General features: G+C 39.2%; 1 protein-coding gene across 1 annotated transcript in view; it reads left to right on the top strand.

The window, feature by feature from the left end:
• The window catches only part of ADGRL2 (adhesion G protein-coupled receptor L2), a 631707-nt gene that overhangs the window by 333449 nt on the left and 280301 nt on the right, over nucleotides 1–17957 (top strand). The window lies entirely within an intron of this gene.

Consider the following 17957-nt stretch of genomic DNA (forward strand, 5'->3'; position numbering starts at 1 on the left):
TAGTCAATTGTGTGATTTACTTTGATTCAAAATTAACTTCAGGGTTTTCACAGGGAAATTTCATTAATGCTACTTACACAATTATTACACTTACAGAAATGTGTGGAGAATACACTGGCTTTTATAAGACTCCGATTCTAATCCTGACGCGACTGTGTTCCAGTTGTGATACTAGACAACTGTCTCACCCTTCCTGAGTTCCATAAAAAATAATGATAAAACTCCCTATTATTTATGTCCCATTGTTACTGGGAGATTTGAATAAACTAACATATGGAAATGACTCATTACAATTCCTGAAATATTTGAAGAGGAGGAACTGTTAACACCCTTTCTCCATAAGAGCACCACCATTGAGACAACTGTTCAACTTGACCTTCCTCTCCCATATTAGTTGTATCAGTTGTATTAGTCATCAAGTCCTTCATTTCTACCTCCTAAATATCTCTCGATTATATCTTTTTCATCTTCCCTTCCACTTCCCAAGTAAATCCCCTCATTCATTTCCTTATGCCTTGACTAAAATAACGACCATGTAATTCACTCTTACCTACAGACTCAACCACTGCCAACCCATTCTTTATGCAGAATTCTTTCTAGTAGAATAAATATAATTAACATCATCTTCTATTTATCACATGCTCTATGTAATAAGGCCACTACACTATCCTTTTCCGTGGACTTCTATCTTTGCACTCACTGTTCCCCTTACCTGTGATGTATTTCCCACCCTCTGACAGTGGACAACTATTCATCTTTAAGACACAGCTGAAATGTCATCTCCCACATGTCACCTTCCCAGAGCACACAGGAAGAATTTATCATTCCTGTAGGACTTATTTCCATTATACCACACCATATTTTATTAATTGCTTGTTTACATGTCTGTCTCTACACTAGACTATGAGCTCCACTGCACAGCACAGAGCTAAGAATGTGGTAGATAATATTTGATAAATATTAACTGAATTAATGATTGAGGACAATAATAAAAAAAATTGATGTTACAATAGGTCTGCCCATGAACTAAAGTCCCAAATTTGCAAGTGCCTTTTTATTTTTACTATATATTTGTAGCTTCTGTCCACAGAGAAGTGGAATTGAGATCAGTATTTAGGGAAGTCAAAAAAAAAAAAAAAAAAAAACACCTTTTGAGTCAATTATATTGATGTTACAAGCAAATGTATCTTTAGCCTAAATTGTCTCAAGTTTAAATGTCTCAATTTACTCTGCTTGTTTAGACACAGCATGAACACAGAGGTATTTTTGTTTTTCTTAGAAAAATACAAATTTTAGATAGCCTATTCTCTGCCTTTGCGTGCAGGCACAAAGGGAAGTGGGACGTACGTGCAACAGCAAACTGACGTTTACATATGGATTCATCGCTGAGTCTCAAAGAGTTCTCATTCAGCACACTTTGCACCCTCGTTCCCCTTTCTACAAAAAAAAAAAAAAAAAAAGTACCTCTGCCCTGAAGTAAGTTGGTCTGAACAGTGACCCTTAATTTCTCTAGTCACCCAGGTTGCAAATTAATGAGGGGTTGCCAGTGTGTGACCACACTCCCCAGCAGCTGAGTATTCGAGTGATGGGCACTGGCCTGCCTTGAGGTTTTGAGTCCTGAAGTGCTGAAGGATGGAGGTCAGCACTGTGGAGTCTTAAAGCTGGTGGCAGCAGCAGCTCAGCCCAAGTAGAGGCGATTTTCCAGGAGAATGGTCAACCATTCTGCAGCATGGGCAGAATTCAAAGTTCCAAGGACCAGTGGCTACCATCGATTTGGGCTGAAAGTCTAGGCTTCAAACCTTGGTGTGGAAACAATGCTTACCTTGTGCTGAGATGAAAAACCATCCTTATCAACAATGGAGACAACAAATGTGTCTGGCAACCTTTTTGTTGGATCCGCACTGTTGGTGTCATTAAATTCATGAGTTTTCTAGTGTTCCTTCTGTACAGGGAGCTTCTATACTTTTTAATATTGTATAATTTTGTTCTGTTGGGTGAGGGTCTGAGTTCTTTAAGCCGCAAACTTAATTCTTCCCCAAACTGGTATTCTCCATGCAATTACCATAAACCAATACTGCAATCAAGGATAGTCTTTAAAAAAATAAAAAGTACCTCTATCTTTAGGATGCTGTGGATTTTAATGATAAGATTCAATGGCATTTCTTTCTTTCTTTCTTTCTTTCTTTCTTTCTTTCTTTCTTTCTTTCTTTCTTTCTTTCTTTCTTTCCTCTCCTCCTTTCCTCTCTTTCTCTTTCTCTCTCTCTCCCTTCCTCACTCCCCCTTCCTGTCTTCCTTCTTTTCCTTCCATCCTCCCCTCCCATCCTCCCCCTCTCTCCCTCTTTCTTTCTTTCTTTCTTTCTTCCTTCCTTTTGTCAAGACAATAAGATAGAAAAGTAAAATGCCAAGGTGTACAACAAGAGGAGTCCAGCTATAGTAATTAACTTCATTTTAGTGCCCAGCATAGTGCTGACAGTGAATAAATGTTCCTTGCTGGTGATGAAATGCTAAACATGAGAACCTGTGTTTCTGGTTCTACACTGTCTTAAAGCTGCTATTATTCAGCATTTATTAGATACCCACAGAGTATGAGGCATAAACATGACAAGTAGAAAACACACAGTCCCTAACCTCTAAATTACAAAAGACAGATGCACAGGAAAGTAGGTGGATCTTGAAATTGTTTCCAAATGGCTATTTGTAGGAGGATTTAGAGAGTAGGAAAACCAAAGGGAGGCAGGGTGGGGTGGACAGGACAGAGTGTCAGGAAATGGGAGGAGGAAGAGGAGTTAGTGTTTTCGTAAAAGGAGCAGGGTGGGAAGTCAGACCAATTTCCAGAAGCATAAGAGTAAACAGGAGAGATCCACTGGTGATACTGAAGAACCCAAGGGAACAAGGAGGGGAGAGGGCTTTTCTATCGGCTCCCCATGTCCTCTTTGCTAGTAGGGACACTTCCTCTAGCTTCTCTGATCGGCAATACGAGAAAAAGCATGATTATTTTAAAGCAAGACACTCCCATGCTAAATGAATGGTCTTGTCTTTACTAGCCTCAGTTTCCTCATCTTCAAAATGGAACAATAATACTTCAAAGAATTCACCTAAGAAGATGAAGCATGTAAATGCCCCATACTGGTGCCTTGTACCTCCTTTAGGAAGCAAATCCAGAGTTCTTGGAAACTTAGGCTAGTGTTCTAATCTCTGATCCCAATTTCCTGCTTTTTTTTTTCTTTCTCCTGTGTGTCAAAAGGGGTAAGATATCTTTTAGAAAAGAAGATGAAATTTAAACAAGCAATATTGGTTAGTAAATATGTAGACAGGATTTATGTTAATGCTAAGGCTTCATTTCTAACTGAATTTTGGGCCGGTGAGATTTTTAACCTACTTAGTAATTTCTTTTTAGCAATCAGATAGAGACCAAAAAAATCACAGTGGGAGCCTTGTAAAATGGCTCTTGGGGCCCTCAAGGGCATTCTCTCAGTCTTTTCATCAACAGAGCTGGTCTATATCGTAAGTCTTATTTATAAGGAGGCTTTCAGGCAATTTCACACTGCTTTTCTCTGATGCAGCCCCAAAAACATGTAAACCCAAGGGATTAGTAGCGACTTAAAGGGAAAATAGTGTAAAGTTACACCACGAACTGAGGCGGTGCAGCTGCCTTGATGCACTGTTCCCTTGGGCTCCTACAGTGAATGAAACTTATCTAAGTGGCCCAGTCCACTCCCACGCTGCCAGACCCGCGGCCCTTTGTTACAATGTGCACGAGAATTGCTCCATCTCAGGGGGCAGCCCAGTCTGTAATGACCTGCATTGTAGAAGCACACAGGAGTTCACTATCTAGGAATGAAGACTTAAATCTCCTTTTATATTTCTCTGTTGACAGTTGTAAGCAGGGCTGTGTAGTAAACAAAATGTTTATTCTGGCAGCGTTGCTTTCATAGGCAGTTCAGATACATTTATCGAATAGGGCAGCAGTCTGAAATGGAAATGAAATGGGAAGATCAGCTGAGGACCATGGAGAAGTCTTGAAAAAGACTGACTATTCCCCAAATGCAACTATCATGAGGCTGGCATACTTACACTGATGATCTCATCCAACCAATAATTAATAAGTGTGAATTAGGCTAATGAAATCAGATAGAGTAATGAAAGGCAGCCTCCTACTTGTTAGCATTGCTATTTTCTTCATTATTTAACCTCTAACAGAAACTGAATCTGCTGCTCCAGGTCTAATTGAGCCTATTTGACTTCGACACAACTTTTTAAAAACTGTTCCAAAGAGCCTTTACGAAGGTATATAATTGTGACCATATTAAGAATCTACAGGACACATGCAACATCAGGAACATGGTTCAAATCAGAACAACTGTAGGCATTTCCTGCTCCTTTGATAAGACTAAATTGCAAGTAAAGTAAATGATGAAGAGGGATTTTCTTTGAAGGCAAGGATTTTTAAAAGTCAGAGACACTCCATCCCCCAAATGACAGCTTCTTTAATTTTTGACACGCACAATTTAGTAAATAATTAAACTATAACCTTATCTCTCTCTCTGAGGGTAAGCACCATAGTATGATCTGGAAAAGTAATGGAGATCAAAACTGAGCTCTTTGGCCTACAAGGCGGAGTCAGGAAGACTTGACCTGGAAATGAAACGGGGAGATCACCTTCCGTGATGGGAATGTATGTGCTGCCACCGTATCCTCAATCTGCAAGAAAAGGGTGACTGTGAGTCTGATGTGATGTGGTTTCGATCTGAGGCTTCTCTTCCAAAGAAAGCTTGAGAATCTGCAAAATGAATCACGGGCAAAAGAAGCATGTGCTTCCCATCCTTCTTCCCATTAAGCGGCGTGCGGATAAGGGGCGCCCCGTGCAAACTGGAAGTGTTTGCAGACCACTCCAGTGACTTCACTTTTTCTCATGTCTTCCGTTTGAGCACAAAAGTGCCACAAAAGAGACAGGAAGTATGCATTTGTGACTAAGGGGTTAAACCCAGCAGGATGTGTGATAAAATTACAGTATATTTCCTATTTGATAATATTGGATCTATTTTGAGGTTACTTATCAGTTGGTTATTGTGCTAATAATTGCCATTAAAATTAATACTACATTTTGGGAATTAGGCAAAGAGCTAACAAGTTTGCTTTTACACAGAGCTTTCCAAAAGCAATCTGGGTAACTTGTTTCTGGAATGCAGCTGTGTAAGTTTTCATTAACATCTTGCAGGTGGAGCCTAATTTTAGTTCAGCCTTGAGAAGGGGGAATTGTTTTCCTCATGATAGGCTCGGCACCACAACAGCAGCAAAGCAGGTGGGGCTTCACCAAGCACTTGTTTACTTTCCTGTTTTTAAAAAACAGATGATTCATGTCTTTAATCATACAGTTTCTACTTGATTTTAACATGTCTTTAACAGAATAGTCTGGAGTACATTTGACCTATAGTTACTCAAATGTGAAACAAAAGCAATGAAATGGAAAATGATAAGAAAATGAGCACTGAATCCTAAATATAGTGGAGGAGAAGCCAGTGAATGGAGTGAAGTAAAATTTAGAAATACATCTGTTTGGCTACAAAAGCATTTCAAAATGCAACCTTCCAGATTCTAGTTTGGCAATTTGAAGTTGGCTCAGTTAGAAAGTTCAGTTTTTTCCCCCCTGCCATTGAGAGGAGGAGACTATTAGGGAAAGGAAGCAGTTGCTGAGAAGAGGGGAGATGTGGGGTCAGAAAGGGCAACTGAGATGTGGATTGTTTTCTCTTCCAAGTTTCCCCCTCCCCCTGCCTTTGCATCTCAGGGAAGGACTGGTAATCAGCTTAAATTTTAGGTCCTTAGGTCCGAAGAAGAAACACTGTAAGGAATCAGAGAGTGATTAATGACAGTAATTTCTCTTTTAATTTGTTTAGGAAATATCTTAAGCTGTATGTTAGACTTCCAGGGCACGGACCCCATACCTTTGCTTTGTTTCATGTGTCCGAGCACAGTGAACCTACTGTGTGTGTTTCCTTGCATATTAGGACAGTGCAGTAGGGCCATAATACTGCTGCGTCTCCCAGGTCCTCTGGCTTAAACAAGTGCCTTTGAATTCTTCTGCCCTGTGGGGTGTGCAAGAAAATTCCATTACCTCCACAGAGAGGGGGCAGCTTCACGAGCTTCTTTCTTTCTATTCAGTCTCTTGGAATGGATGGAATTTGTGATTATGTTATATAGAAGTCTATTGTTCTGAACCTTAAAATAAAACTTTTTTTTTTTTTTTCTTAAAAGCCCTCTTCTGGACCCTGAAGGTCACCGTTCAAGGGCTTTACCTTTATAAAAGTTTTCAACCTGGGATACAGGTTTGTCCATGAATAAGCTTCAGAGTACTCATGAACAGAGTTTCTTGTGGTTTTTTTTTTTTTTCTTTAGTAAATTTTTTGAATGTGCATTTTTGTCTCAGGAGATAGTCCGCAGCTTTTTTTGGATTCCCAAAAAGAACTTATAACCCCCAAAATCTTAAGAACTATTGCCTTATACAGAATATTTTCAAATAAATGGAAATATTTAATATAAAGGAAATACAGCAGTTTACTTGGGCTAATGATTTTAATGAAAATAGAGTACTTGTCAGCCCTCCTCATATAATGAATCTCAGTCTGAATCAGAACTAAGCTCACACTGTAAGTCTGCCTAGTTCCTTTCCCTGGGATATCATCATTCTTTCCTTATCTTTAACCTGTAACTCTGCTAAATGAGCATCTAAAAGGCTCTTAAAATTTTAAGATGTGCTTCTTTATTCAACATATATTTGTTAAGAGCCTATTACATTTAAGGTACTTCTATTTTTTTTTAATTTTGTTAATGTTTATTTATTATTGAGAGACAGAGAGACACAGAGCGTGAGCGGGAGAGGGGTAGAGAGAGGGGAAGACACAGAATCTGAAGTAGGTCTCAGGCTCTGAGCTGTCAGCACAGAGCCCGACATGTGGCTCGAACTCACAAACCATGAGATCATGACCTGAGCCAAAGTTAGTTAACCAACTGAGCCACCCAGGCGCCCCGTTTAAGGTACTTCTAGATTTCAGAAATATCCAAGTATCCCTCTTTAAGAAGTTCCGGGGGGATGGGGAAGCCATGTCTGGGTAGCTCAGTAGGTTAAGCTTAGGACTCTTGGTTTCAGCTCAGGTCATGATCTCACAGTTCATGGGGTCAAGCTCTGTAATGACAGTGTGGAGCCCACTTGGGATTCTCTCTCTCCCTCCCTCCCCCTCTCTCTCTCTGCCCCTCCCCAGCTTGTGCCCTCTCTCTCTGAAAATAAATTGGAAAAAAAAAAAAAATCCCTGGACCTCTGGCCAAGACAATCTACTAAGAAAAGAAATTCAACCAACTGATATGTTTGTAAAAAGGGAAAACATGTAAGGCTTCAGATTTTCAAAGCATGTTGTATATCCTCCTTTTGAGATATAAACACAAGGGCTGAAAACAAATGACTGTGACCCTTTGACAAGAACCATACCACACCCAAACCTGTTTGTTCTGCCACCGCATTCCGCCCACTTGCAGATTTGGCTGGAGAGGGGTGCGAGTGGGTGACAGAACGCAGGGATGGAACTTTAGATGTGGCTCCCATGAGTGGAATGGGAGGAAGGGTCATCAAAAGGCAAGAAGGAACCAGCTTGTTTGAGATTTAGGCTGAGACACTATGTTTTACTGATTTGATCTTACAGATTCCCTAAAGCTCCATCAGAATGTGATTTTACAACTCTCTTGAGGATAGTCCCACCGGAGATTGCAGGGTGCCCTTCCAATTTCTCGATAAGACCCAATCTTTGGATGAGATCTAGCTGTTACTGTTTCTTCCATTCCCCGACATCTGAGACTCTTCTCACTCTGTCCCAAATTTTTCTTTGATTCCAACTGATTCCCAAGAGTAGGAAGACAAAGAAAATGGGAAATGAGTTGATATGGAGAGGAATGGAGTTCTTCTAATTCTCTCTCACTATGACCCAGACTACCAATAACAAATGCCATAGATTTGATCTTCTCAATATTCCATTTGCTTTTAGCCTCATTCCTAATGTAAAATTCAGTGCCCAGCTTCTATTCATCATGAAATCCAGGACTATCTTGGAGAGGATGAAATGGAGTTGCAGCCCTATTTCCAGAAACTATAAAAGGTTGTTTGGACTATCTATACAGAAGGCTTAGTTTTTGAACATTCCTAGTTAAAAATCATAGAATTGGCAAGCTGCCGTCCTCATTTCTAGGTTTTTCATTTCTTTGTAAATTTTTCTTACACTCCTCTCTAGGCAAACCTACACTTTTCCTGCTGAGATTCCTTAAGTCATAGAGTAAAATGTCACCTACAGGAAACATGTGATTCATTTCACTCTTGCTGGTAGGTACATTCAGAATTCTACTTCAAGTGGGTTATTTCCCGTTTTTTAATCTAAACCTTACTGTGCTGCCTGCAGTGGAAGCCTCAACCACAGCTGCTAAAATAAAGTCTTTAGAGAAACACTTACAGGAGACCTGGTTGTTCTGGTCCTGCTTCTGAAGAAGTTCCAATCAGCAGCAGGGTAAAATTTATGGGATGCTTACGAGATTTTTGGTTTCTTAAAAGGGCACACATGCCGCAGAGAATCTGAACATATTCTATGAAAATTGTACAGACGTCTCAACCAGCACAAGGACATGCACAGAAAATTTGAGAGGTCACCGTCTGGCAGGACCACACTCAAATCATCGTAGACAAATGAGATAAATCCTGTTTAAAGACTTAAAATGAAAGAAAGTGACTCTGTAACTTCAACTGGGGAGCCCTGCCCATATCTGAGTGTTATCTTTAGTTCTAGGATCCGTCTTTAGCATTTATTGGTACCAGCCCTGCTTGGTTTTTATTTATTTATTTTTTAGCCTACAAGTTGGGTAAGGATAAACAAAACTTTGGCCAAAAACTCTGTAAGTACATGAGGATCTCTACTTTGTAGAAAAGAAATAATAATTTAAAAATAGAGAAATTTTTTTTTTTAATTTTTTTTTTCAACGTTTATTTATTTTTGGGACAGAGAGAGACAGAGCATGAACGGGGGAGGACAGAGAGAGAGGGAGACACAGAATCGGAAACAGGCTCCAGGCTCTGAGCCATCAGCCCAGAGCCCGACGCGGGGCTCGAACTCACGGACCGCGAGATCCTGACCTGGCTGAAGTCGGACGCTTAACCAACTGCGCCACCCAGGCGCCCCTAAAAATAGAGAATATTTTGATAGCTCATACCAATATGTGTGGGTAATGTCTACTCTTACTTTTCTTTTTTTAGATTTTTGATTATCCAGAGTTATATAGGCTGAGACGAAATGGCTTGCATATAGGTATTGTAATCAAATTGAAGGACATATTTTATTTTTCTGTTTTTTTAATGTTTATTTATTTTTGAGAGAGAGGAAGAGAGGGAGTACGCATGTGCACAAGTGGGGGAGGGGGGAGAGAGAGAGAGAGAGAGAGAGAGAGAGAGAGAGAGAGAGAGAGGGACAGGATCCAAAGAGGGCTCTGTGCTGACAGCAAAGAGGGCTCGAACTCAGGAACCATGAGCTCATGACCTGAACCGAAGTCAGAGGCTTAACTGACTGAGCCACCCAGGTGCCCCAGGACATATTTTAAAAGTGTTTATTATACTCTCCCTACTGCTGAAGGAAGAGCTGATACTCCATTAACTTGGATCAGGTGGGACGACCCAGGTACTCACCAATCTTCACCCAGCAGTCCACAGTGTTGGATCCACTCCTTTGATGCCAGGCTATGGTGGCCTGGTGTGCCATGCTCCCTTGTAGATTACTCTTAGGTTAAAATAAAGATGGGGAAGAGTAAGCGAGACACAAATTGGCTTGTTAGGAAAATGAGAATTGGTGGCATCATCATCATCATAATAATATGATATTTTCATTGCTATAGCACATTATAATTTTCCAAGTATTTATCTGCAAGGTGATTTGACCTTTCTCATCATCTTTTGAAGAATATAGAGCAAGTATTATTAACTCATTTCATAGAATAGGAAATTTAAATCAGGGGTTGTAGAGTGGTAACAGGCATTGTTTTTGCCAGTATAATATTTAATAAAACATTAAATTAGTTGTCCATACTTCCAAAATCAGAGATTTCACATTAAAAAAACCGGTACCTGGCTTATCTAGGATAGTTGAGAGTTCTGCCACCACTGAACAATCCTGGGTCCATGTGCTCCATGACAACATAGTACACTATTTCCTGTTGCCTTATTTCCAGTCTCCTTACTCCTTCAGCTTTACTCACCAGGCCTTTCTAGGCGTTTGATTTTTGCACCCATAATGTAGAAAAACTTTTATAAGGCCATGTCTTGAAGCCATGACGGAGGGAGGCCTCAAGTGCAGCTCTACTGCTGCATTTTTTAAATCACAAAATGTTCACACCGGGACTGTCTGGCCACCGCCACCTTCTCTCCTCTACTCCGAGAACCTTCTGTTCCACTGAACTTCTCACACTTACGCAAGAGGCCAGGTGCCCCCACGACCCCATGTGGTTGGTGCTCTTCCTTATGTTTTTCATACTGCCTGCTTGCCACTCTCCCTCTCCTTCCTTTATTCTAGTGTTCCACCCAAAGATCTCCTGTTCTCTGTTCTCTACGGCCATCTCAGAGCCCACCCGCAGCTTCCCACCTCTCTCCATCTCATTATTTATTCAGCTTCTCATTTATTCACTAAGCATCCGATGAGTAGATTAAAAAAGGAAAGAGTAGTAGTATGCCAATGCACTAGTCCACACTTGACTTCCTCTTCTTCCCAGGTCTATGTTGCGGTGAAAACATTACAGTTTCCTTCTCTGTTTCAACTGTGGCTCCGTTCACTTAATAATAAAGATTTTGGGAAGAATGATATTGAGCCACATCTGTCACACGCACTGTGTTCGAATTTGGGCCACCTCTCTTCGAGGCGGGCCAACATAAAGCTTGTCGATTCAGTATTTTTAATATATTTATCAAGAACGCTCCTTGCTTGAGCAGAGTAACTCATGTTTCCTTACCACTTTAGTAAACGGGGAAAACATTAATTCAAACTGTGGAGAAGGCAGTATTCTGCTTTCCCCCAGCAGGAGACAAATTGGTGCCTGGCAGGGAAAATTATGTGTCGAAAAATAATGCAGAAGAGATAAGGGCTAGCCCCAGTTATTGATTCATTACACAGATATTTTTTAACAGCTATTGTGTTTTCAACACCAAGCTAGGCCCTGCAGATAAGTAGATATGTAAGTAAATAAGAGCCGTGGATCTTATGGGTGTATACAGGCATCTGAACAGGGTATAGGGGATACAAAGGAGACAGCAGTCAATGAAATCAACAAAATCCATAAATAAGTTGATCCTTGAGCTGCACCCCAACAGATACAGTATATTTTGCATTCACTTTGAATAGGATATTAAGGACTGGTTAGTATTACGAAATAATTTGGGAAGATGGACTTTTCCTTCATGAAGATATACAGCATATGAAAAACACTTAAGAACATAGCGGGTACATAAAGAAAGTGCACAGTAGATGCAGAATAAATATACAGTATACAGTCTCCACACACTACTAGAGTTTCAGGTCTGGTTCAATTACTTGCTAAAAATGTGACCTCGGACAAGTTGCTTAACATCTCTGTGCTTCAGTTGCTCCCTCTTTTATTTCAACGTTTATTTATTTTGGGGACAGAGAGAGACAGAGCATGAAGGGGCGAGGGGCAGAGAGAGAGGGAGACACAGAATCGGAAACAGGCTCCAAGCTCTGAGCCATCAGCCTAGAGCCCGATGCGGGGCTCGAACTCACGGACCGTGAGACCGTGACCTGGCTGAAGTCGGACGCTTAACCGACTGCGCCACCCAGGCGCCCCAGTTGCTCCCTCTTTTAAAAGGAGATGATAATGTTACCTACTTTATAAATCGTGGCAATAAGTGAGATAACGTATGTAAAATGTTTAGCACAATACCTGGCACATGGTAATAAAAAAGTTAGCTATTAGAATTATTAGAATGTGATACAGTATAAGCCCATATAATACATTGCTTTGAAATAGCCAGCATCAAAAAAAAGATCATATATTTCAAAGCTCTTATTAATGAAAACTTAGATAATTAAAACAAAAAAAGAAATCTAATATCTAATATGCCTTGCATCATTTATGTTTCAGTTTTACATTTTATTCTCACTCATCTTAGTTAATGAAACCAGACCAGGTCTCATAATTGCCCTTCTGCAACTAACTGTTCAGTATTCAGTTTCTTGAATTTTTCAGCAAGGTTCATCTTCCAGCTGTAATGCATTAGCATAATACTACTGTGCTGATGCCTCCAATACTGCCTATTTCCAAAGAGATACATTCTCAGCAACAAATTTTTACTTTCAAACTGATTAAAAATTGCGAGTCTTTCTTTTTCTTTGTTACATACCCACACATATATCTATACATCTTTTTTCGTAATATAGTATATTAATTATTTTATACTCCCCATCAGAATTATTATTAAACATATTATTTTATTAAGAATATTTTACGAATATTAAAATAACATGTAAATGTACACACACAATGTTCTTCTGAGAAAAAAACTGTCGTAAAAAGCCTTTATTTCCTCCCAATTCTTTGGTTATTCCCATTTAATTCAGATTAAACTGAGGCTTGAGTCTTGTCTAGATAGAGTAAAATAACATTTAAAAGGTTTTTCACATTGGAGGGCTCAACATTTTCTTTTTTTTAGTTTTTTTTTTATTAAAAAAATTTTTTTTTAACATTTACCTATCATTGAGAGACAGAGAGAGACAGAGCATGAGCATGGGAGGGGCAGGGAGAGGGGGAGACACAGAATCCAAAGCAGACTCTAGGCTCTGAGCTGTCAGCTCTGGTAGAGCCTGATGCCGAGCTCAAACCCACAAACTGCAAGATCATGACCTGAGCCTAAGCCAGACACTTAACTGACTGAGCCACTCAGGTGCCCCTAGGTTTATTTATTTTTATTTATTTTGAGAGAGAGAGAGAGAGAGAGAGCGCACGAGTACACAAGCAGGGGAGGGCAGAGAGAGAAGGAGAGAGAGAATCCCAAGCAGGCTCCGCACTGTCAGCACAGAGCCTGATGCGCAGCTGGATCTCAGGAACCATGAGATCATGGCCTGAGCAAAAATCAAGAGTTGGATGCTTAGCCAACAGGAGCCACCCAGGCGCCCCATCTACATTCTCTTGATAACATACTTTCCTTTCATTCTGTGCTTACCTACCAGAAATAATCTTAGGCCTTTCTATGTAGTAAAAAATATATACTATTCTATAAAAGAATTAATTCAGCTTTTAAAAATACAGTGTAATAATGGGATGCCTCGGTGGCTCAGTTGGTTAAGTGACCTCCTTCAGCTCAGGTCATGATCTTATGATTCAGGAGTTCGAGCCCTATATCTGGCTCTCTGGCTCACTGCTGTCAGTGCAGAGTCCACTTCAGATTCTCTCTCCCCTTCTCTCTTTGCCCCTCCCCTGCTAGTGTGTGCGTGCTTTCTCAAAAATAAACATGAAAAAAAAAAAAAACACAGTGTAATAAAAGTACAATTAAGGAAAGTTATATCGGTAGAATATTATAAGAGATCAGGGCTTTATTATCTTCTAATATCCACTCAAACTGAAATAATAAACATTACCAAATAGAAGCTCTTCCCTCTTTCAAAGGCATTTTTTATTTTACAAAATTGGGATGATCTCCTACCTGGAAGCAAAGTACCCTGTCCTGTATTATCGTTTCCATATCACCTCTTGGGCTAGCACAGGGAAGTTTGAGATTTGCGTGAGAGCAGCTTCAGAATTGCTTCCCTGTCTGTGTTCCTCTGTTGTGTTCCAGGCCCTCTGCCATGCTCTTGGGCAGCACCTGGCACCATTGCCCTTTTCGTATCTTTTCCCTTCTTCTCATGTCCAAGGCTTATGTCCCAGACTGATACATTGTTCATTATTTATTATAGAGAAATCGAGCCTTCCCTTTATCCAGTGTTGCCCATCAGGCTATGCCCAGAAGGACCTTGACTTTCTCAACTTGAGCGTCTCATCCAGATTTATCTGTTGTTTTTTTTTCCCTTAACAAAAGAACCATTCATGTGTGATAGAAGTGTTGCTCCTGCCAAAAAGGCAAGTAATAGTGGTCTTCTTTCTTTTTTATAAAACAAGATTATAAGGCTTCTTTTCCTCTCCATTATGTTGATTTTTTAAAAAAATATGTTAAAAAGTGTGTTCTATGTGTAAAACTGGGTGCAGAACAATTCAATCTTTACTTTCAATAACTCACATTACAGGAAATGAATCCCAGGAATCTGAAGCAGATAGCTACATACATATGTTTTGGTGTCCTCAGGATAGAAAGAACTTCACATGTGTTCATGGAATCTCTGCCAATTATTTCTGAGGTATTTGGAGAATGAGGCGGAATCAAGAAAACTGAAGATGAGGCGGCACCTGGGTGGCTCAGTCAGTTAAACATCAGACTCTTGATTTCAGCTCAGGTCATGATGAGATCACGTTCCAAGTGTGGCTCTGCACTAACAGTGCTGAGCCCACTTGGTACTCTCTCTCCACCTCTCTCTCTGCCTCTCCACCCCTGCGCATGCACATATGCACACACACACACACACACACACACACACACACACTCTCTGTCTCTCTCTCTCAAAATAAATAAATAAATAAACATTAAAAAAAATACAAATGCCTGGGTGGCTCAGTCAGTTCAGTGTCCAACTCTTGAGTTTGGCTCAGATCATGATCTCATGGTTTGTGGGTTTGAGCCCCACATTGGGCTTTATCCTCACAGTGCAGAGTCTGCTTGGGATTCTCTCTCTCTCTCTCTCTCTCTCTCTCTCTCTCTCCACCCCTTCCCTGATCATACTCGTGCTCTCTCTCTCTCTCTCTCTCTGTCTCTTTCAAAAGAAATAAATACACTTAAAAGAAACAAAAATATATATAAATTATTAAAAATAAATAAACAAACAAAAGAAAACTGAAGATGAGTCTATGGTAATCTGATTTTATCTCAGAGGAAAGAAAAGTTCTGAGAACGGGAAACCAACGATTTTGACATCAGTCCCTAGCAAAATTTGGACAAAATTATTAAAGTAAAAATGAACATTTTGAGAAAATGTTAGCGACTGTTAAGGATCATTATGAGTTCACTAAGAACAAAGTAGCCCTAGGTAAACTAAATTACTTTTACCCTTGAAAAAAAAAAAGGATAACTTAATTTTGGCAAGTCTTTTAATCAAAAGACTCATATATTCCTAGAAGATAAGTTGAAGCTACTTTACAGTATAGTTAAAAAGTTTCCAGGGGCGCCTGGGTGGCGCAGTCGGTTAAGCGTCCGACTTCAGCCAGGTCACGATCTCGCGGTCTGTGAGTTCGAGCCCCGCGTCGGCTCTGGGCTGATGGCTCGGAGCCTGGAGCCTGTTTCCGATTCTGTGTCTCCGTCTCTCTCTGCCCCTCCCCCGTTCATGCTCTGTCTCTCTCTGTCCCAAAAATAAATAAAAAACGTTGAAAAAAAAATTAAAAAAAAAAAAAGTTTCCAAAAATGGCAGCATTAACTCTTTAAGAGTGATTAGGAATGAATTTTGGAGTCAGAGCTTTGGTGGTTCAAACTGAAATCTATCAGCTATGTAAATTTGGGCAAATTGCATAAACGTCCTGAACCTTATTATCGTCAACTGTAATGAAGGATTAAAACTATCTGTGCCACAAAGATGATGTGCTTCTTAAATGACATAATGTATATGAAATGCTTTTTACCTATCTTTAAATAAGTACTCAATAAAAATGATAGATATTATATTTTATTCTCATTAGCTAAGCATGATTGAGTCAATTGAGTCAATCTAAAAATAGATCTCTGAGAATTGTACTATCACTTATTTATTTATTTATTTATTTATTTATTTATTTATTTAGGCCAGTGATTTGAAAGAAAACATGGAAGGCATAATAATTATATTGACAGTCCCCTGGCTATGCTGTGAGCTTTTTCAGGAAAGTGACCCTGGCTCATGGCTTTGGGTACTGTCACAGCCTGACATAGTGCCTGACCCATAATAGCCACACAGCTTTCCAAGAATGATACAAAATAAAATATGGTAACTAAGACATTGGATAACAAAATCAGGATTCAAAATGCCACAAATAATTACAACAATGGGCCAGTACCAAAAATGAGCTCTAATATTGATGAATATAAAGTCCACTATTTCCATGCAAAGAACACGTTGCAAGAGACTGGACCAGACAGAATTTGGTGTGAAAAATATTTAGACATTTTAGTTTTGTAAAAGTTCAACAACTAACAATATGCTAATGATACCAACCTCTCCTCAGAGTGCATTTCCTGCCTTCATAAAACTCTAAATTATTAGAAATAGAGTACAGAACAAGGCAGGCATCAGTACCCACGTACTTTGCATAATTAGACCACTTCTCAAGTAATGCATTCAGTTCTGCTGCCACATTTAGAAGAGACATGGACAAACTGGAATCTATCCAATATGGTGAGAAACCTTAAAAGCCATCTCATATTAGAATGATTAAAGGAATGTTCAGACTGAAAAAAGAGTAGACTTAGGGAAAAATGATAGCCATTTTTCAAATAGTTGAATAACTTTCATGTGGAATAGAGATTAAATTTATCCTCAAAGTTTCATGAGGCTTCAGAAAAAAATCATACCAAAGAATAGACAATTCAGGGAGATATTGGTCAAAAATGAGGAAGATCTCTATCTAAAATCAGAATGGATTGTCTTAGACTTAGTAATGCATTCTCTTCAAAATCATTTAATTTAATTGTATTTAGAAAATGTTACCATTCACATTCATATGTAAACCTTGTATAAGCCCTGTATAAAAAGGAACTCCTCAAGAATCTGCAGGTTAGTTACATCACTTACAGTGTCCATATACACACTTCTAAATGTACGACTAAATATTTACTTAGCAAAACTCTATTCAATATCATTATGTACATGTCAGTTTTGTGCTAGCTGTTGGGCAAGTTGAGGAAAAGACAATATTATATAAGGAATTTTTGCTTTGGGTAGGATATCGGGCCAAACTTTGATATTTGAGTTTACATCAACCCCCTTCCCCTTCAAAAAAGAAGAGTTTGCTTGATTTAAATGTCAGTGAAAAAATTAATATCCCACCACTTCCAGAGTACATTGATAAAATGGGTAGAAAATGTAAGTCAAAGACACGCCATTTACATGTATTTAGCTCCATTATTTTCTAAACTTTGTTCTGATCATGTTGTACTTACAATGATTAATAAAACAAATAATTTGGCACGTTTCAAAAATCTTATCTTACCACTTGCAAACTTGAATTCCATTTATACATATACCTATAAAGAGACATATAGTCTATCAACTTTTTTAAATACCACCATTAATAAAAAAAAATTGAGTACCAACTGTCTACTAGTCCCTAATTTGCGAAAGATCCCCTTTTCTTAAGAAGTTTACAGAACATTTCTCCTATTATCGTTCTCCCATAAGAAGAACTAAAAGAATCATAACTACCAGATGTATTTGATTTGCTATCAGAAAGTTTAAGAGCAAAAAGTTACAACATATTCAGTCATGTTCATTTTAATTGTTTGGGGAACCCCAATTTCCTTTGCCTTTTGTTTTCCAAGTGCTTGCTTTCAAAAAAAAAAAGGTTAAAATATAGTAATTCTCTATGCTTATAAAAGCTATATTTTAGGGAATGAACATGAAAACAAATCTATTTTTGTTCCATGGTTAATGAGAAGAGGATGGTTTCTAAAAAGGACACAAACAGAAAGCAGTAGAACTGCCTCGTCCTGCTCAGTGCAGCCCAATCCTGATTCAGCAAATAGGTATTTGCCAGTAGCAATGAGCATTGTGTACTACAATGACGATGCTGCTTAACTCGATACTGTTCCCACACCTCTGTTA

This window comes from Puma concolor, chromosome C1 (assembly GCF_028749965.1).
Source record: "Puma concolor isolate L17-30 chromosome C1, mPumCon1.1.hap2, whole genome shotgun sequence".
Taxonomy (NCBI): domain Eukaryota; kingdom Metazoa; phylum Chordata; class Mammalia; order Carnivora; family Felidae; genus Puma; species Puma concolor.